Source organism: Aedes aegypti, chromosome 3, assembly GCF_002204515.2.
Source record: "Aedes aegypti strain LVP_AGWG chromosome 3, AaegL5.0 Primary Assembly, whole genome shotgun sequence".
NCBI classification, from domain to species: Eukaryota; Metazoa; Arthropoda; class Insecta; order Diptera; family Culicidae; genus Aedes; species Aedes aegypti.
In genome coordinates this window covers 369908244-369931393 of record NC_035109.1, presented here as the reverse complement: position 1 = coordinate 369931393, position 23150 = coordinate 369908244, and the positions used below count along the sequence as shown (strand labels likewise).

At 37.4% G+C, this 23150-nt stretch overlaps 1 protein-coding gene across 5 annotated transcripts in view; it reads left to right on the top strand.

The window, feature by feature from the left end:
* Positions 1 to 23150, top strand: part of LOC5568453 (insulin-like growth factor 2 mRNA-binding protein 1) — a 333942-nt gene that overhangs the window by 289994 nt on the left and 20798 nt on the right. The window lies entirely within an intron of this gene.

The window sequence follows — 23150 nt, the reverse complement described above, 5'->3', positions numbered from 1 at the left end:
AATCTGGAGGAAGTCCTAGAATTGGGAAAATTGTTCAAAGTAATTCCTGAGAAAATTACAAGAGGTAGTAACATTGAAGTGCTCAGGGATTTCCTGAAGCAAATTCAGGAGAAATCCTGGAGAAAGAATTGGTAGAGGAATTTCTTGAAGAATTTCTGGAGAGAACCCTGTATTATTTCCTGATTTTGGATGAAATCCCTGGAGAAACCACTATGATCATTCCTGAAGCTGTTCTTGAGAAATATGAGAAGTAATTTTGCATCATAACTATCTGCAAGCAATATAATGAAAAAAGGGGCTTTTGAGATCATTTAAATTAAAATAGAGACTTCAGAAACCTTTCATCAAAGATAGAGACTTTTTAGTACAGGTCTCAAGGTAAAGGTACCAGGTAAATTAAGACCAATTCTCTAAAAAGAAACCTGTTTTCGGCCCTAGATATGTTAATCCTTTACTGATTAAATATAGAGATATTGAAAACGTCAATCATGTTTTGGTCAGTTGATAAAATTTCATACTCGAAAGGATTCTCACTGAACAATTCAAATAACTTTTTGATATCGGCTCAGCTGATTTTTTTTCCATTGCAGAGAATTTTCATGCAAAAAATGGTTGCTCTGGGTTATGACGCAAACATTCTTTGTCGTGAATATATTCTACTATGAACTACTGCCTCAAAACAATTTTCCGTAATCCGGGGTATCATTGATCAGCGGGGTAACATTGATCGGAATGACTCACCTCATCAAAAGTTCGTATTATCATTTATTGATGAAACATTTTCAAATCATGAATGGTGCTTCTCTTTCTTATATTCATAAGCTAAAAAAAAGTTAATATTTTTGTGAAAATTGCGTTTACCTTATGCGTGAATTTGTCAACTTTTCGAAATAATGATTTTAATTGTTAAGGATGACACTACCGAAGATTCATGTCTCACATAAGTTCTGCAAACGATATAAGCAAGCAAAATGTGGTTCTTACTAAAAATGACATCGCCGAAAACGATTCCGTTGTCAAAATTCTTATAAGTATGCTCAATTAGGCAACATTACTGAATTACTGTTAGGAATGTAAAATTCCCTTAGGAAATTGCCTACCTTTAGGCGTATTCCGTGGTTTGAGGTGTTTTTAATTTTAAAATAACTCAAAAAGTAAATGACTTGTAAGCGTTTGGTCTTCATATTCGGCTTCAGGGGCCATGATTTAAGTAAGTAACGACATTTTCATTATTACCGAACGTTGTTTATATAGGTGATAAATGTTACCCCATATCAACTAAATCAAAAAATCGCCTAAAACATTTTTTTTAACATGCTTAAATCTTTCAATAAACAAAATACAGTATATAGTCTCGAGCTATGGGTGGCAGTACTTGTTTTAAAAATATAAAACCTGCAACATTTGCATTTTCAAACGAAATATTGAAGAAACATTCAAAAAAATGATCAATGTTACCCCGGATTACGGTACCTGATTGTGATCGAAATTCCCTGAGAATCCCAAGATTTTTCCAGGTCGAATGATATTCCCTGATAATTCCAGGTTGTTCCAAGTAAGGGCTGAAAATCTCCTTAATAAAGATAATAATAATAATAATAATTATCACAAATCATTTGATAATTCTCAGTTCAGAAATAGTTGGGTAAGATTCGTTGACTATAAATCTTCTGATCTTTTTATATTAGATTCAACTTGTTTCGTCTGATACTCAAGATGCTGAACATGAATAGATACATATTGGTATTGAACTACTATTGAAAAATTTCACTTTTATATGAAAATCCATCAATTATTATTGAGGTATTACAATACCTGATCTAATTATCAGTTTGGTGTTCGTAGAATATGCTTGAGATATTATTTGAGGTATTGTACCTCTTATGCAGGGCTCATTCATACCTCATTCAGGTTGTAAGTATTGGAAATTATCTGGTATGGAATACCTCAGTTTGGTATTCAGAAGTTATTTTCTTCTGCTCGGGTTGCAACTTTTTTGTTCGTGTTTGACGTTTACACACTACCGCCATCTGATGGTCTGTCGACCAAACACACCGATTTTAGCATTGGGCGTACATGTCTCGTAACTGTGATTTTGATCGCAATTTGTTTTAAGTGTTCGTCTGTGACAGAAATATACACTGAGCCCACTGAACAGTGCCAAAACCAATCAATCAGTAACTATCAGTAACGGCCACTATGAAAAGCATAAATAGCGCCACCGTTTGACAGAACAGCAATGTTGCAGCAATTCAATGACAATGACTCAACGTTTTGATGCAGTGAATGACAAATGAGGCCCTTTCAATGATCCTTTTGGCAGATGTGATATGTCAAAATAAAACTTCAATATTCGTGTGAATATATATATTTTTTTTTTTTTGTATTCCCTTCAATTTTTTCCGATCTCCGATTTTTGGTGAACCGAATTCTTCCAGTTAGTCGGCGGAGCCGGCAATCAGTATCGCGGACCAGCAGCAGACCGTCCAGCCGGCCCGCCAAAGCCAAATCGGCAAAACATTGTCAACAAACCAGTCCCGCGCGCATGACGTTTCGTCACCACCATTACCGAAAGATCATCAGTCCGTCGATCGTGAGGTCGCCGGCCGGCCCGGCGGTAAACATTGGAAAGTTCAGTCACTTTTGCCGGACTTGTTTCGTGGTCCCATTTGTTTGTTTTTGGCCGGTTCCTTCTTTGGGTTTCTCTGTCTCTTATTTTGGTGTTGCTGAAGCGCGAAAGATGCAACCCGGAATGGTGATTTTGAATTGAACAGTCCTCAGCTTTCCTCATGATGTATTCAACAACGAAAAACTTAACCTAGTTGAAAATAAATGGAAACCAAATTTAGTTTTTATACTATTTAATTCCACTAGAGTTTGTATCCTTTGACAAATACGCGTATTTCGACCTCAACTGTAAGGCCGTTTTCAGTGTCGTGCAGAAGATTCGACTTCGAGTGAAATACGTATGCAGAGTTTTATTTAGGCAATTAATCAGTAAAATTTACCAGTTAAAACTGTTGCAACCTTTTTTAAATTCGAGACCCAAGTGTCTTCTTCAAGTTTTGATTTTCGAGGTTATTTTATAAGTTCTCGAGTACTTTTGCAGATCGACGTAAGAAAATTACATACGCTTTTAAGAGTATTTAGAGAAGAATCAAAACCTTTCTTCCAAACTGTTGTGAAGCTTACTTACGTCGGCTTGTAGGTCCGGAAATTAAACGTTTTAAAAGTGAAGCCTGAGTAAGGTCAGAGTAGAATGTGTATAATTTTATCAGCGGAATACAATGAATCGATAATCTAGGTTTGTTCTTTTCTCAGAGATAAGTCTGTATGAATACTTTTTTGAGAACTATTCAATGTTGTTCAGGCTGACAGAGATCGATGAAGTCTGATTTTGTCGGAATCTCAAGGATAATATTACAGAAAGTTCCAAACTACTGATCAATTTGCCCTCGGTTTACGGTACTGATCTCGTTTACAACTCACAGATGCCAGCCCACTTGCGTTTATGGCCATTTCGATTGAGGAAGTCAATTACAACAAGCGTATAGTTTAGTCGAGCACATGGCAACATTGTTGCCGTGGCCTACTGTGCTGATGATTGAACTCGATCGCCGGCGCCACATTCGTTTGCATTTCCGCATTCTTCGCTCCGCATCGCGCATGGAGGATTCAGTAAAGACGCAAACCACCACCCTTTGCCGCACCTCTCGTGTGATGCCTTTTGTTTTCCATCGGGAACACAAAAAGGTCACTGAACTCCTCCGGATCCCGATCGTCGAAAAGTGCGTCAAAGGGAAATTCCAGCACCTTGTTGCACTAATGTTATGACGACGACGACTTGGAGTACGCGCATTATATTGCGGCCACAGACATACAGATGTAGCAGTTTTAGAAAAAATATCAGTTCAAAACACGCCCAACGATGAAATACTGTGTTTGACCAACCAGTAACTAGGTGGAGCTAGTGCGCAAACGTCAAACTCGAACAAAAGCTATACGAGCGCTACATGCGAGTCTATCAAAATATTAGGATTAGGCCCTCTTTTGCTGTACGATTGAAACCTTCGAGTGTTACGTCTGTTAGTCTTGTGCTGCGCCCTGAATTTGTCGTCCAGTCTCCTTCATTAGCATAAAATAGCCACACACAAACTGGTGGTGCTTCTGCCGGTGCCGTTGATGCTCGGTGTTGTTGTGCTGAATATGCGAGGAGCACAGCAGTACGCGCGATGGACGTGATCCAGGAAGCCATTTGTTAGCGAATAAGCTCCCCGCTGGGATGGCTGGCTGGCTGACCGACCGCAACGACGACGACGACCTGAACAGTGTTTGTTTGTTGTCGCCGCGATGATCGCTGCATTTCACTACTGCACGTTTCTCGATCCTAGTCGTTTTCCCCCTTCTGGGACCTCGATACTTCGAACACCGATCATCAGACAAACAGACGTTACACTTAGAAAAACAAAATCTTTAAACCTATCGTTCATATTCCACTATCAAAACTGCAGATGGCGGTAGTGTGAAACGTCAAACAGGCAGAAAGGCGATGCGCGCAACTCTGGTCGTGGTTTGAATCAAAGCGAATTGGGTCCTAAAGCCCTGTCCCAATTTTAGTGCCAAACACTTAAGTTTGGGCCAAAAACACATGTTTACTCAATTTTCTAATGTTTTCCGTTGGTTTAAGCCCAAAAATTTTGTTTATAGATTTTGTCACATCCTTTGGCTTAAACTCAAATTTTGGGTGTATTTTGTTTTCCGTGCCCCTTACGAAATGTCAGATAGGAACAACCCCAGTGGTCAAACTAAAACCCCTGTGGTGTTTTTGTCGACTAAGCGAACGTCAAACATGATCAAAAGTGTCAAGGTTCATTTATGGACCAAATTTTTAAATTAAAGTTTAAACATGATATAGCTATTATTTGAGCGGGAAAAATTGCTAAAGTAATTACAGTAACATGCTTTTTCGTGTTATTGAATAAAAACAAGATTTAGGACCCAATCGAAAATGATCGTCGAATAAGTAATCGATGAAAATTTCGCCTTTGTTACGTCTGCTGATCTGTGCCCGATCCGCTGCCGGCGTGTCTAATAATAACGAAAAACCGGACTGCGGTGGTCCTGACTGCGCGGTGGAATATGGATATCGGCTAATTGTGGGTTACGTTTTGCGGTTGGCAAAACAGGAAACTGCGGAGAAAACGGCACCATCCTCCGAACTGGTCAGGATGAGTGAGATGAAGCTGGCGCTGGCTCCTGGTATGATATCCCAAGGAACACACATGTTAAAATTGATGCAGATTAACTCTTATAAGACTATATTTAGTCATATATCAGTTGATATGCCTTAATTATAACATGTGTGTTACTCGGGATGGACACTATAGAATTTTTGGGTAACACACAGACAAACAGACGTAACACTTAGAAACAATTTTTTCAAAATCTATCGTCAGGTTCACACCATTATCATCTGGTGAACATAAGGGCGGTTCAAACATTTAAAAATGTTTGGGAATCCAATCTCCCATATGTTCCTTACTATAAAAATAGTGTTCTGTGAAATTTTCAGCTTTCTAGGTGATGATTTAAAGGTGGCCCAAAGACAATGTAGGTTTATATGGAAATTACTATGGAGAAATTTTGAGGTATGTTCCAAACACGTTAGTACTGTAATGTAAGTACAAACTTATTATCCCATAGTAGAAACTCATTCTTCAAACCATAATAAAGAAATTTGCTGAAAAGAGAAATTCAATCCGACGGATAGCAGAAGAGATATTAATGAGTTTGTTTGCTATTATTTAGCTTAAAATGGGATAGCTCTGCAAACATGTACAAAAATCCCAAACAAAATTAGCTCAAAGGGATTTGTTTCTTCAGCAACATCCTTCATTAAGATTTGAAGCATGAGTTTTCAACATGGGATGATAAGTTCCTACTTATACTACAGTACTAGCGAGTTTGAAACATTTCTCAAAATTTCTACATAGTAATTTCCATATAAACTTACATTGTCTTTGGGTCACCTTTAAATCATCACCTAGAAAGCTGAAAATTTCACAGATCTCTATTTTTATGATAACGATGGTAAGGAGCATATGGGAGACTGGATTTTCAAACATTTTTTTAAATTTGAATCGCCCTAGTGAGCATGTTGCACGAAACAGATGACGTTGCACATCAAACATGAATAAAAACTATGCGCACGGCCCTGGTTGTGAGATTTGGAATATAGGGAGTTTGAAATGATCGTTAAATGAGTGGTCGTGGGCGAGGGAATTTTCGTCAATGTTGTGTCTTTTTGTTAATGCAAAAAAGTTCACTTTGTCAGAAAGCCTGGAAGCCCAACTCCTAAACTGGTAACTAAAATTTGACTTGGTGGAAACTTTAAAACAGGGAGTTTCAGATCTGTTGGTTCGCTAAGCACTATTTGGAGTTTCTTTTTGAGAAGCACCTCAATGAATCATTAAAATAACCAAAACGGCCGCTATGGAAAGCATAGATAGCGCCACCGTAGCCTTGTGTGTTTGACAGAACAGCAATGCTGTCACAATGTTAAATCCCATATACAGTGGCGCCTTTGTTTTGATGCGGTGAGCACTGACAAAAACTACCTTCAATGATCCATTATGAATCACTAAGAATACTCAGAAACCCACTCAAATTTGTTGGAATCACGTTAGGACCCCACAAGTCTAAGCGAGCTTATAACTAACTTATAACTACAGTATTCCACTAGGAATTCTCAGGATATCGCTGAGACTTTCTACTGGGATCCCGCTGAAAATGCTCAAGTTTTCACTTAATTCTAACGATCCGTAAGAAATTCCAGAGATGCCGTTTGTTAGGAGTTTCCAGCTTGCTTGGGGTGCCGCCAGGATATTATCTCAGAATCCTTAAGGATTAGTTGAAATTTTTCACACTAAAAATCCCTAGGATCTTCAGTGAGGAACAGTCAGAACAATTCTCAGAGTTATACTATGAATCCTCAAAATTTTGCTTCAAATTATCAGAATTATACTATTGAAATCCAGGATTATGTTATCTGCATCTTGCTATGAACTTCCATATTCCGCTGGAATTCCGCAGAGAAACAATAGTAGTTTACGCAACAAGTTGCAGAATGATGATTTTTACAGCACGAGTCGTACATTTATCCAACGAGGCTTGCCGAGTTGAATAATTACGACGAGTGCTGTAAAAATCACGAGTTCTGCAACGAGTTGCGTACAACATTTTTTGCAATTTCGCAGAAGACCATTTGAGGGTATCAGAAATCATATCGGAATGCATTCATCATTATTTTACAATTTTCGAAAAAAAATGTGCTATAATCCATTACACAACTCAAAACAGTTGCGTAATGAGAAAGCGTTGCGTAATAAATCATTACAGAACTGGTTTCAGGAAAGTAGGCCGTTTCATGACAGATTGGCGTGATGGAAAACAGCCTATTACGATGAGAAATTGCAAACAAATGTTATCTCTCAAGTCATGCGATAGAGATTATCAAACCATTTGCTTCGCGGAACACTTTTTAGAGTTAACACAATACTTCTCAACTCTAAGCGATAGAATTGACGCTTCATTGGTGAATATTCCTATGAACTTTGGGAAATCTTGTTGAAAATTGAAAGACAAGCTTGTTTGTACCGAAATTTCGATTCGTTTTAGATGTTTGACAAGAGTTCTATTTGCTATTGCTATATAGTCGTGGATCACTTACCAATGCACATTGGTCCCAAAGCCATATCTAGGAAGACAAAAATAATTGCGCCTATACCGTCAACTTTAGATATATGGTGTCTTCGGCAAAGTTTCTCCATATTTTTCAGACATTTTTTTCAGTGATTTGGAGCAACCTTGCCAAAGAACCCAAATTTCTATCTCTTATGGTTCACGAGTTATGATTTTTTTTAACAAAAAAGTTAGGCTGGTACTGAAAAATCAGTTTTTCCTTGATAACTTTTTATACGATAATTTCTCGCAAAAACTTTGTTCACTTTTAGAACTTTTGATTGCGTAACTTTTTGCCTGCCAATAGTTTCTATATCTAATGGTTACAGAGTTATCAGAAATTTTCTTCGAAAAAATGGTTATTTTCAAATGCCGATATCTCCGAAAGGCGCAAACGGATTTTCATTGTCGTTATCAGGGAGATTGTCTCTTTCTCTGATTATGGTGAAAAAACTGTGAGGATTTTTTTTGTTTGGAAAGATTGATAAAATTTTCAAAATAATATGTTTTTAACCGAAAATTGGCCATAACTTGAAAAATAATCGAGATAGCTCTTTGGTGCCTTCAGCAAAAATATGCAAAATTGGAAATTCTGAAAGTGTTTCATACAAAGTATTAACAACAAATCAACGCTTTAAGATATACTCTCGTCAGAAACTAGAAAAACCTGTAAGTTTCAATCAGAAGCTACTCTGTATAAGCTTCTTTGCAGACGCATTGAAAGCTATTCATCATGCTTGGAGGTTTTTCTTGAAGGCCTGCAGAGGTTTTAATCAGAACTTACAGGAAAGCTTATCGGAAGCTTCTAAACCTTTGCTTTGAAAATTGTCACGAATATCCTCAAAATCAGAAACACCATGTATATTGAAGCCTAACATTTTCTTGGAAAGTTTCAGAAATCATTTTTTAAAAGCAGGAAAAAGACGAGAATTTTATACCACAGGAAATAAAAACAGTAATTTTAGATGATCATCGGGAAAATCGTTTTGAACGAACATCTTCAAGCTCTAAATCTACAAGCCACTAAAAATAAGTTGTATAAAGTTATGTTTGAGAATATGTATGTAGGTATGTAGATAGCCACCATTCTAGCTTGTGTTTTGCTCTACATACGGTTCCATTGGATAGCAAGGTCAATATCGTCATTATATTCGTAATACCGTTGTATGAAGGGCCAAAAGTGGGAAGGCGGAGCCGTATCCAGAGGAACATACGCTCAATCCGCTGGAAAAAGAGACATAACTGTGATGATACTGCCATTACAGAGCTCTTATTTTAGACAAATAACTTGCAAACAATAGTGATTTGATTTCTTCTTAACTAAACTACCGTTTTGCTTCATATTTCGACCACGCTCAAATTTTTAAAGCGATTTTTAAGAAAACCACTCAAATTTCCTCATTCTTTTATGACTCAAGTCCACTACATTTCAAAGTTGTGAAAATTAAGCTTATATTCTTTAGAGAACTCATCATTTTTAGGAAGAAAAAAAAAACGAAGGATTAGAAATTAAGTATTTCTCGCTAAGACCGGCCCACTGTTTACACTTGGTCTTTTAAAATGTTTAAATTTATGCTCATTCGAAAGCTGTCCTGTAAGTAAAGAAACTGCATTTGGTTGGTGAAATTGATGGACCCCTCGGTAGTTATAATTAAAACAGTTTTCGAGGACCCCTCGATTTTTGACAATTCTTGCCCCACTCAAACTGCCATAACTCAGAAATTTTTTGTGTTTATCAAGTCTTTATCTTGATTTACATCTGAAGACTGTATAAATTGAACATATTCAACATACAGTACTGGACAGAATAAAGTACGCATTGGCCGTTTTTCCATACAAAATGATCAAGTTTGGAGTCTTATATCTCGGTTTCTAGTTGTCCGATTGACCTGAAATTTTCACCGCAGCTTGAAAGTAACCTCAAATTTGCTAGGCTAGAAATTCATAGTTTTTCATTAACGAACTTTTAAGTTATCGCCGCAAGGCTGGTAGCGAGTCACTTTTTAGTGACTTGGTCACTTTTTTGAGGCCAGTCACTTTAAAGTCTCTTTTTTGAAGCCATTTCAACTAAAGTCACTTTTTTCGTCAAAAAGTCACTTTTTTCAACTATTTTGAGCTAATTTCGGGAGAAAATTTTGAATCGGCCTTCTTAATTTAGGCTAAGTTTTAAGTTAGCAGGGTGTCTACTACCTGAAAAATCCTGGAATACCTGGAATTATCAGGGAATTTTATTCAACCTGGGAAAAAACTGGAATTATCAGAGGATTTAGGATATACGCAGGAAAAAAAAAACCTCGAACCAGTAATTATTATGGCAGAATATGTCCTTTTTGTAACACAACATTTCTTCTGTTACAATTTGAGGTATTAAGTCAATGCACTTTAAGTTATTTTTAATATTCCGAATAACTTGTTTAAATAAGGAAGTAGGACTTAGGATTGCTAAAATGGGAAAGGCAAATACGATTCCCAGTTCTAGTTGGGTATCTTTCATGAGCATATGAAATAAATAATATTTGTTGGAAAATATTAAAGCTAGTAAAAATAGTATATTTTCATGTAAGCAGCTTTTTTTAAGGCTTGGTACTATTTCAATGCATATCTCTAAAAAGTGTTTGTTTTTAGTTAAGGTCTCTAAAGACATTATAATCAATATGGTATCTAAAGTCACTTTTTTGCCATAACCCTCTCTTTTCCATGGTAGCTCAATTATTTTTGACGAACTTGAGGCAAACCGAACCAGAGGAATACTCTGCATTAATTTCTACAGTCAACTCTCCATAACTCGATATTGAAGCGGCCATCGAGTAAGAGAGGTATCGAATCATGGAACACAAAACCAGTGCAAATGCGATCCGAGGGACCATTGCAGTAGCCATGAAAACCAAATTTTACTGTGGTTCTCTAACTTGATATCGAGATATGAAATATCGAGTAAGGGAGAGTTAACAGAAGATTATGATTCTATACTTATCAGATTAATCCAAAAGTCAACTAACTTTTTGAATAGTAAAACTATTGGTAAGCAATCAGTTTACTATTGTAAAACAACCAACAAATTTTAAACTGATTTTGAAAAAAATAGATCCTTTGAAATATTGTTTTTTGAATTACTTTTTATGAAAACGCTTTTTCATAAAGCAACTATCGATTAAGGTGAAGATGAATCGAAGCCAAACTTGAAATTTTCAAGAGCACGAATCTGGAGAACCGAACACCCATTTGTGCTGAAAACAATTGGTCAGCTAGTGACCAATCGATTAAGTTGTCAGCCTAAACGGATGTTTGGTTCTCCAGATTCGTGCTCTTGAAAATTTGAGGTTTGGCTTGGATTTATCTTTACCTTAAAGTCGTCGGAAATAGATGGTTAATCTGCTTGCAATGAATTCTGGTGCAACAGAAAAACCTTCAGAGACTGTTACGTAACTATTTATCCAGAGATTCCTTCTGGAATACTTTCAAGAACTCCACCAGGAATGCCACCAGCAATTTTTCAATAGAAGCTCAGAGGAATTTCTTCTCAATTTTATACTAAAAATTTTAGAGCATTCCTACGCTACTACCTCCAGTAATTTTCACAGAGATTACTCTGAAGAAAAAATCTCAGTATTTCCTCCAGATCACTGATTCTTTCACAGATTTCTTCAATCGCTACTTCTAGGATTCTTCCCGCGTGCCCTACAGAAGTTTTTCCCCAAAGGTTTATTATAGAGTTTTCGAAAAATAACGACATTTTTACAAGCCCTACAATAATTCCTACGTCTTTTTAATTTAATCCAGGCATTTTTATAAGGATTCTCTCAAAAATTCATCCATAATTACTCTCCGGAATATCTCGTAGGTATTCATCATTATAACTCACACAAGTTTCATCAGAAAATACACTAAGATTTTTTTTTAAAAATTCCTCGTGGACTTTTCAAAAAATTTGAATTTTTTTTAAGTTTCAATTTTTTTTGTTCGTGGTTTTTCCTTAAAAAAAACAAATAGAATACATGAAGGTATATAAACGATTCTAAGAAAAATTACATTAAAAGTTCGTAAAAATCACAAAACAAACTCCTCAAGAGGTCTTCGGAGTAATAATAAATTTACGGCAAAACGAAAAGTTACTTGTCGTAATTTCACGAGGAAGTCTTAGAATGTGAATACCTTTCATTAAATTTACTTATTGAAAATTTCTTCCTTAGTCGGCGTTTAAAGGACGCGATTTAAGCAGTATTCCAATCAAATTCGATCTTCTGTCATCATTTTTTATTTGAAAAATAAAGACAATAAAGACAATTTACACCGTCTTCAGCACATAGGCTGTACAGACTGAACGATCACTAACATTAGGCAACGGACAACACGAAACACCCAGTAGCCCAGCGATGAATTTTTCGTTTGACGAAAAGTTTTCACCGACCGGAGCGGGAATCGAACCCACACCCCGTGGCACAATACGCCTAGACGACTGACGCCGCTAACCGCAAGGCCACGAAGCCCACAAATCGATTAATGCATAAAAATTTTGACCTTATTAGGTAGAAGAGCTGGAGTTTAAATGGAAATGTGAAATGACAAAAATTGTAATTTTGCAAATGTTCCAAATTCTTATTAAAATTTACAATATAAAATACTTTGGTAATATAAAAGTCACAAAATTCTAAAAATATTGAAAATCTACTAAAAAAGGATTATTTACGTTAATATAAACTACCCTGTTTGAAAAAATTCTAGACGATATCTTGTAAATTTGTCCAAATATGGTACTCAACTAGACCTACTACCTGCAAAAGATCATATGGAGTATTCCCTATCATAATTGATATTGATCGTAAAACAGTATACTAGAATTGAAATAAAATTGATTACGGCTTGCTTTTCAAGTCACTTTTAGTCACTTTTTCGAGAATAGAAAGTCACTTTTAAGTCACTTATTTCTCAAATTTGGTCACTAAAATAACTTTTTTCGGTACCAATTCTTGCTACCAGCCCTGGTTATCGCAAATCTCAAATTTTGATAAAAATGGCAAAATTTTAAAGTTAAAATAATTTTTATATGAAAATATTTAGAGCAATATGTCCTTCTGCAAAAATGTACAATTTGATAAGACACACAAATTTGCAGAACACCATTTTTCGGTAAAACTGATTGTTTTCAAAATATTTTCAAAACTTAATTTTGCAATTTTTTGCAAATTGAGAGATTTTCAATAATTTAAAAGATTGTGTTCCAAATGCAGTGATATTTTAATTGGGTAAAATCTATGTTATATCTAGGCTGTGGTGAAAATTTCAGATCAATCGGAACACTAAAAGCTGAGATTCAGATCTCCAAACTTGACCATTTTGTATGGGAAAACGGCCAATGCGTACTTTATTCTGTCCAGTACTGTAAGTTATAGTAGGTTCAATTCAGTCCAACAAATATTTGGGTGATTTGGGTTGAGTCTTTCACGAGAATGTTATTGGCGAATTTCCCTAACCATCCAGTTAGGGAGATATCGAGTTACTGAACACATATTTTTCAATTTATCAACTTTCCATTCTTTCGACAAAATGCGTTCAAAACAGTAATTGTAGCATGGAAAAAAGTTGATTTTTTTACATTCGTGAACAGCCTTTAAAATTCCAATCTTGTCATTCTGAAATTGGTTGTAAACCTTCAATCAAATAATAAAAAAAAATATTAACGTTCAACGCTCCGTTCACTAGCAATGTTCACTAGCCTGAAAAGGACCTCGTCAGACATATGGAAAGCTTTGGCTCCTTTTCCAACTCAGTAGAGTTTCCAGCAAATATTCAAAAATCTTGGTGCAATTTGCTCTCAAAACTAGAGAAAGCTAGAGATGTTTTAATCTTTAAGCTTGGGAAGCTTCTCATTAAAAGTTGGGAAGCTTCCCCATCAGAAGCTTGGAAAGTTTCTCTTCAGAAACTTGTGAAGCTTCTCATCAGAAGCTTGAGATGCTTCTCATCAGAGGCTTGGAAACCTTCAAAAGCATAGGAGCTTCTCATCTAAAGTTGGGAAGCTTCTCATCAAAAGTTGGGAAGCTTCTCATCGGAAGCTAAGGAGGCTTTTTATCAGAAGCTAAGGAAGCTTTTTATTAGAATTTTGGGAAGCTTCTCATCAAAGCTTGCGAAGCTTCTTATCATAAGCTTGACAAGCTTCGTATCAGAAGCTAGAGAAGCTTCTCATCAGAAGCTTGGGGTGCTTCTCATCAAAATCTTGGGAAGCTTCTCATCGAAAGCTTGGGAAGCTTCCCCATCAGAAGCTTGGGAAGCTTCTCATCAGAAGCTTGGTAAGCTTCTCATAAGAAGTTTTGGAAGCTTCTCATGAAAAGCTTGAAAAGCTTCTCATGAAAAGGTTGAAAAGCTTCACATCCAAAGCTAGAAAAGTTTCCATCAGAATTTTTTTTATGGATGACCAATTATTCAAATAAGCCATTTCTTTAAACGTTAAAATGATCTCTAATTTTGTTATCTTTTAAATAGTAAATTTCAAAATGTCATTTTGAAACAGTAAATATAATCAGATTTAAAGGTTCACTTATAGATTGTACATTTTCACCGACAAAGTCTTCTACCTATGACTTAAAGTCGCGATTTTAGTATGATCAATAATCAGGGCTCAATCCACCACCACCACCACCGACAACGGTAACCAAAAGCAGTCTTTGGTCCCCGCCGAATTCATCTGATTGGTATTCCGCACCCATTCCCACTTCAGATGGACCCAATATCGTTCGCTCCAGCAGACGCGGGTACCGTCTGAAAGAAGTATAAAAACCTCAATGTGCATCCGGGAATTAACCCAACCGGCATCGCCGCCGGCATGCCAAACGAAGTCAGTGGCGGCGGCGGCGGCGGCTCGTCAACCACTCCGCGAGCGCATATGTTTTGACGTTGCTGGCCTGGCGCACCAAAATAGGGGTGGTCCAAAAATTACGTAGCGCAATTTTTGACTATTTTTAACATTTTTCACAACCATCAAACAGATTTAAAACAAATATTCAAACACCCCACACCCCCCCACCCCCTCTCCCACGTATTACATAAAATAGTTAACACAATTTAAAAAAAAGCTGTTGATGATCTTTTCAAAGCGATTTCTAGAATAAAACAATTGTAATATTCTTCTCTGTAATAAAGAAATTGAAAATCGAAATTTTCAAATAAAATTTAAAAAATTCTTCGCGTTATGCAATGTGCCTTAGAACCATGCTTATCCCCTTATTTACGTGAAGGACCAACTTCCTATTGAGCACGTTACATAACTTTTGAACGGCCCCAAAGTGACTTAACTTTTATAACCTTACATTCTGGGAAGCACTAGTTTCTCTCCCGTTCGCTCCTCCCCTCTCTGCCGGCAAACTCGTCCTCGTCGTATACTCCCGTTCCCGTTTGCATACTAATCGCGATGCCCCGCGTATTTACCGCCCGAGGAATGTTTACGACCGTCGCGTCGCCCCCGTCGCCGTTCCGTTCCGTGCCGTGCCGTACCGTACCGCATCGCATCGCCCCTCGGTAGTCATCTAATTTAAGAATTTCATTCATAACTACATTTCCATGTAAATTAGCTTGCGGTGCATAATTTTCCTCCATGCGAGAGGTCCGTTCCGTCGTTATAGATGGCTATAGGCGATGGTCGTCTGCCAATCTAGTACTGCGTTGCGAGCAGTACTGCTAGTCAGGTAAGACGAAATAAAGACAAGTTAGTCGGACACAGAATGGCTACCACTTCTATTACTACATTCGGTCCCATGGTACTACACTCGATACCCAAGTTTGACAGATCGCACTAAACTTTTTAGGGCTTTCCAGATTCTACTCTTCTACTTCATGTGCGATTAAACGAAAAACGAAGTAAAGACCTCCATGTTCATTGCATTTGCCTAAAATATTACGGCACATGAAGTAATAGAGCGATATCTAGAATGCCGTGAGAAGTGTACTGCGATCTGTCAAACTTGGGTTCAGAGACGAATAGAGATATAGTATTCGGGTTCAGAATGGGTTCCACTTCTAGTACTGCATTTGGTCCCTTGGTACTGCAAATGTACCCAAGTTTGACAGATCGCAGTACACTTTTCACGGCATTCTAGAATTTGCCTTATTTCCTTGTCTGCCATTAAAGTTTTGGACAACTGCACTGCCGTAAATCGCAAGTCAGTCCCATCTGCATTTCCGTCAAAATTGAGTTGAGTTCATTTTTCAACATCTTTTCCAATGCTCTTTCAGCTGCAATAATAAAATAATATGATTTGTTCGGAAAAATTAGGAAAAAACAGCAAGTTAAATTGTCCCATAATGAAAAGTAACCGCATATCAGTCCCACTACAGATTTTAGCACCATGGAACAAAAAAAATCAATTTGTTTTGATTATCTTTATATTTTTCTCGGTAAGATATCAAAGTGATAAGCAAGTTGTGGAAGTTTAATTAAGATTGGAACATGTTCCAATCCTCTGGAATTTTTTGAATATTCATATGGAAAACGAGTTTGAAAACTTCACAGCCCATTTTTTCAATGCCTACTTTTAACAGATGGGACTGACTTGCGATTGACGGCAGTGCAAGGGACATGGAGGTCTTTATTTTGTCTTTGTTCTCACGGCATTCTAGATTTTACTCTAGTACCTTATGTGCCGTAAAAATTTGGGCAACTGCAAGTGACATGGAGGTCTTTATTTTGTCTTTGGTATAGTACCAAGAGACTGAATGTAGTACTAGAAGTGGTACACCCATCCTGAGTCCGACTACTTTGTAGCAATTTCGTTTTTGATAAAAATTTGGGCAACCTCAGGAGATTTGATATTAATCTAGGTGTCAATATTTATTTGTTGTTGTGTTTATTATCCCACGTTTTTTTATTTAGTTTTTATTTTGAATGGAAGGTCTCCAACAGTCTCCAAATGCTCGCTAAGGTCACTTCTTTCCTTTTACTGTTTACAGTTAGCTCTGGTAAAAAGTATAGGGATGCCAGAGAAATCATCATAGATTCTTAGGCATCTGTTCCAAATATTCTTCAGAAATTCTTCTCTAATAGCTCGAGAAAAAACTGAAGGAATTATTCTTCTAGTGTTTATTCCAGAGATTTCTACTGGATTATTTTCCACTTAATCAGTCAAATTTGCCCAGAAGTTCCATCAACGATTTTCCAAGGGACGCTTGGAAGAACTTGCTCCTTAAGCACTCAACGTTATTACCTAAAGTCATTTCCACATGGACTACTCTGGAAATTATCCCAGGGTCTCTTCAAGAACTCCCTCCAGAGATACTTCAACTAATAGGTTTTCTTAGTAATGAATGATTTTAAACTATTTTATTTCCAATAAAATTAGTTTCGCATGCAAATATTTACAGTTTTTGAAAGTGTGTGCAATACTGTTGGAAACGTCAGTCAGAACACTCCGTTGGTGCTAAGTGTTGAAAAGCTAGTCCGCTAAGGCCACGCAGATCCTAGCGAGGTTAGTCCGTCCACAACAGATTGAAAATCATATAGAAAGAAAATTCAGAAGTTGTATCCATTAACTAGACAGCTACTGACTGATCCCTCAATCAGCAGCTGCAACTGTCTTTATTCAAACCAGGTATATATTTATAATTCTACATCATACACAAAGCTCATACCTCTCTAAACGATTTTTCCACACTTTTATCTAAGACGACGCATGCTTCTCAACCGATGGTTCTTCTACCTTAGGTTCGACACTACCTTTATTCCAACACTCCTCTTTAGAGTCGAAACCTCGACTCACGATCGTTTCGTCCTGTTTCGAAACTTCTCCTCGTTCCAAACTTTGTACAAGCTCCGTCCTCCATCCGAGCTCCTTCTGACTTCGATCCTGTCAGATGAGCTTCTTTAACTAGCCAGCTGCCATCCAGTGTCCTGTATCGCCTACGTTCCCGATAGGTCCGGATCCCGTGCTGTGCTTATGCGGCCAATCCTCCTCCAGGACGATAACCTGTTGAAAATAAAACTACTACACAAACAAGGCTTCTGCTCCAACCATAGGCTATTGACTGATATTGCTACCACGTCAGCACCTCTCTTTCATTCTATGTCTGGGTATCAACCTATTTACAATCTAATTCTTTTACGTCTACAATTCTTACCTCAGACATCTCCACTGCCGGGTGTGTGATGTACCTGCTCTTCAACATTCCTCCTCATCACACAAACACCGAATCACACATCTGCTAACGAGCTTCATCTGTCCCCTAAGCTTCTTCTGGCACCGAGCTCCTCCTAGCTGTTGAACTCCTCCTAGCCGCGATCAACTGCACCATCCTCGTCGTGGTCAGCTGCTCCTTAATCTGAGCTCCTCATTGCTGTCGAGTTCCTCTTCCGTGCTCGTCTCGTCCGGTCAACCAGCATCCGCATCTTCAACCTCGTCCTCAGCATCTTGGCCTCCAACTCTTGGCTACTTCGTCCAAGCCACTTCCCGTCCAGACTCTACTTCCTCGCCGATATTCTGCCTTCTCGTCCAGGTCCTGTCTCATCGTCCAGGTGCTTCCTCGTAATCTCTCAATAAAGCCGCCTCAGCGTTCTCCAGGCGTTCCTGGACCCATAACCTGTTAAAATAATTAACTACAAAACACAACCATGGCTTCTGCTCCACCGCAGGCTACTGACTGATACCTTAATCAGCAGCTGCAACTCTATTCAAACACTACCTCTATTCCAACACTAAGCCTACATGCAAACTTTGAGTGTTTGAAATGTTGTGCAAGCCTAAGTGTGAACTTCTTAACCCGTTTTTGAATTCATACAGCATTTTTACTGAGTTTTTCGCTCATAAAACCGCTTAGTCTCGTAAAAAGTAGTTATTTTATGGGAAATTGCCTACATTTGGACGTATTATTCTGATTTATCTATCTATATAAATAAAATTGGAACGGTGTTTGTATGTCACGAAATGGCTTGAGAACGAGTCAACAAATTCAGCTGATTATTTCACTGCTGCATTCGTCAACGGTTCCGACGTGTTTGTGTGAGGAAAAAAAATTAGGATTGGTCTCCGGAATAGTTGAAAAACGGGAGGAAACTAATGTGTCAATTTGCATGGGAGTTTTCAAAGCGTCTTTCAACAGCTTACTTGATGGCAAGACAAAGTTTTCCGGTACCACTAGTACTAAATAAAATAATATTATTTCTGTAAATTAGTTAAGCAAAACAAATGCAAAAGTAAAGAACAATAGTATGGCACTTCATGTGAGTGCAATTTTCGTTGGAGTCGAGAACACTTGAGGCTTATATATGAAAATTAAAAAAAATATGAGAATTTAGCATTTCCGAAACACTAACAAACCTGTTCTACGACCATTATTTGATGAAATTTTAAAGATTTGCTCACTTATCCTTGAGAGCCTAGTTATAGTAGAACTTAAATTCGGTCTAAAATCTCTTAACGAAAAGCTAGGCGACGGGTTTGTTACCATTTTTTAAATTCAGGACGCTAGGCAGCGATGCAATCGTGCGTCCTGAGGTGAAAAAAGGCTGACAAATTTGCATCTTGCCATCTTTATTAACAGAAGAGAGGATCGATGAAGAGAAATCGATCATGTGACTTACGCCCCCGTTTAAACGCCTAGAGCTTTGCAATGCCCTGTATACTTTACGTAATCAATTCGATTTTGTTCGAAATATACTTACACTAAAATCTCAGTTTACGATTGTTGTTTTAAACGCAAACTCAATATACGTCACTTTATTTACGAAGTAAAATCAATTTACGTCATTTTTTTACGAAGTGAGTAAATTGGGTTTAGACAATTATGTGGGAAATTATGTAACGAAATGACCTCCGGTTGGGAAAACCGTTGGAAACCACGGGCACGATGAGGGGATGACGAAAAATGTCCGACGCCATTTTGGAATCCAAGATGGCAACCGTTGGAAAATCGTTGGAAACCCATGCAACATGGGTATTTTTGGAACGGGCACGACGAGGGGATGACGAAAATCGATGTCCGACACAATTTTGGAATTCAAGATGGCGACCTCCGGTTGGGGAAAATCGTTGGAAACCCGTGCAATATGGGTATTTTCGGAAAGGACACGACGAGGGGATGACGAAAATCGATGTCCGATGCCATTTTGAAATCCAATTCACTAAATCCTCAATTATGGAAGTTTTTTTTATGCAAATTCAATTGACGTCACTGTTTTTTACGAAGTAAATCCAAGAATCAGATCAGTACATTGATCTATTTGCTTATACGAAGAATTATGAGTTTATGCTGTAACTAAGTATCATAAATATACCACTACTCACGTTTTTCAACTCTCAGGCTTATATTCCGTGGAATCCTTGGAAGTCCGAGAACATCGTCACAACTCAATCCAATACTTTGTTTACTAATATAGTTAGTTAGGGGCCTTTGCAATATTGAAGAACTATCTATTGATAATTGGCTTCGCTTGTAGATCATAAGGCCTATATTCGATAGAAATCTTGGAGAACCAAGGACATCCGGACAAATTAATACTATACTTCGTTTACTCACATGCATAGTTAGAGGCCTTGAATAATACCCTCTTATGGTTCCCAAACCCTATAATAAATGGAGTCCTTGGGGACCGAAAACATCCGTAGGGGAATTAGGGGCATAATGGACACGTTAAGCAAATGTTCGTTTTAAGACCATAAAATGGCAATGTTTTAATTTAAATCTGGCTAGTTTTCACGTTTGATGATAGTACGACGTGCTACATTCATTCATGATGATAAAAATCATATCATTTGTGAGATAAGCGAAACAGAAAATTGGGTCGAAAACTAGGCTGGTAAAAAGGTATCGGGGCGAAATGAACACTTGCATGAAATTTAGTGATTCCAATATATTTAATGACTGTCAATGGTTCCGATCTGTAAAAGGGTCCTCCCCCAATCATAATAGCTAAAAAGAACCTTTCTAGGTTCGTTAAATTGCTCAAAAATTGGATTCTTCCACGGCCTTGCTTATGTGCCAATTTGAAACTGAGAAATACTTTAAGTCAAATTTTGAAGGACAAATCAAGCAAAAAATAAATTTTTATACCGTCAAACATTTCAAAAGCAATACAGATTTTATGCAGTGTATGAACTTTTGATGAAGTATGCATATTCTCAGATATTGAGGGGGTGTCCATTTCGCCCCGTATGTTCATTATGCCCCTAATCCCCCTACAACCCAATAAAATATTCCGATGACTTAAATGAATGGGTAAGAGGAGACTGTGCCATATTAAAAATCTATCGATAGACCATTGATCACCCTTGTAGATCATAAGGTCTATATTCTATGAAGTCCTTGAAGGACATAGCATATCGGCACAAATTATAACAATACTCATTTTACTGCTATGAATAGATGAGGGCCTGAACCATATAAAAAAAAACATCAAAGGGTCGCTAAATACGCCAGTACATTGCAGGTTTTTGGATAAACTAAAACACCTGTTGTACGCACTTAGTTACCAACACTCGTATCTGACAATTGACCAATGCACGAGTTCACTAATTTGACGTTTGAGCGGTGCCGAATTCACTCGTTGCCATGGTCGCGTAAATAACACGGCACCGTTCAAACGTCAGATAGTGAACTCGTGCATCGGTCCATACAAACGATTCTTCAAAATATGACAATCTTCTTCTTCGTCTTTTTGGTATTACGTCCTAACTGGAACAGAGGCTGCTTCTCAGCCGACCGGGAATCGAACCCAAACATTTTCAACATGGCTTTGCTTTGTAGCTACGGACTCTAACCACTCGGCTAAGGAAGGCCCAATCTTCTAGGGTCCAGTTTTGTTGGATATTCTGCTACATACAATATAGTTCTTGGATGCCCTTAACTTGCACACATTCTAGCCTGATTAAGAACCCGATATATCAATAATATGTTAATGATACTAAAATCTACATAATTTCTCAAAATAATTAAAATTAATTTCAAAAGGCAAAACCTCGTTTCACGAAAAAAAAAAAAATCCCTCGTTTTACGCTCCCCCGATCTAGTTCGTAAATTGATGTTACAGTGTATTTATATTCCGATGTTGATGTTGACTTATGTTGAATTCAATGACGAAACATGAGAACTAATCAATGTGTATTCAGAATATGAAGAAGTTTCATAATATCCTCTTGAAAACCAGTTTAATTTCTCCATCAACTTCTGATATTTTTTAGACTATCTCACGGGGAAAACTACGGAAGAATTCCTGGATAAATTTATTGAAGGTTTCGTTTAGAAATTTCAAATTTTAATGGTATTCTTAGTTGAAAAGAAACTCGGAACGACAAGTTTGTGGAGAAAATACTAGTTTAATTCTTGAAAAAGGGCTAACGGAAATCTTGAAGAAAATACATGGAAAATCAAGAAAAGAATCAATGTGTAAATATCTGAAGAATTAAAAACTTTCTCGAAAAGATTCTGATAAAATCTTTAGAGGAATCTTCGAAGTAATTTCAAGGGCCATCGAACTACTGGAGAATTCTTGAGATTAATATGTATGTGATGGAAACGAAAGGCAAATTTCTGAAAAGATTCATGAAGGAAATCGTAAAACAACGCATAAACAGTAATACGAGCAGTAACACTTTTTTTACAGATTATTTGAGGAATCCTTATGAAAATTCGTCCTTTTTGGTGTCTGTTTCTTGGATCTTGTCTGGTCTCTTTTTTAAGGAATGAAGTCTCCAAAGCTCCTATTTTATGATTTTCAGTCGATTTTGTCAAAAATGTTTTATCTACTTTACAAGCAAATTGTTTAAATATGGAAGTGTGCAAAAGTACATAGTTTACGCAACAAGTTGCAGAAAGACTATTTTTACAGCACGCGATTTGCTGAATTGGATAATTACGATGAATGCTATAAAATTCGAGTTCTGCAACGAGTTGCGTACAACATTTTTTGCAATTTCTTGAAATGTCACTTGAGAGTATTAGAAATCATAACGACATACGTTCACCATTATTTGACAATTTCTGAAAATTGATACATTATGCAACCTAAAAAGTTATGCAACCTAAAACAGTGTTTGTCTGGTGATAGCCAAATCCACCACAATGGCAACCCTGCTCCTACTCATGCGTCTACCACACGACAATCGCGGAGGCGCGATGCAACGCTAATGACTTCACTCTTGATTGGTTGTTCCGGTTTCTACGATGTGCAATGCACATTCTATGCATCATCAGCATATGCAACCAATCGCGCCGTAGAAACCGAACGAACAAACGAGACCGAATTCAGGTTAACCGGCAGTGACTAATTCCGGCCGGTTGCATCGCCCCCAACGGTTGTTGCCATTCATGGTTTGTTGTTGCTGCCGTCTCTCGCGTAAACAGGAAACTCGCTAGGCTAGTGACGTTTCGAAATAGTTTTTTTTTTTTAACCACACACACATTCCATACATCTCGCTCATGCTGTCTGTGATTCA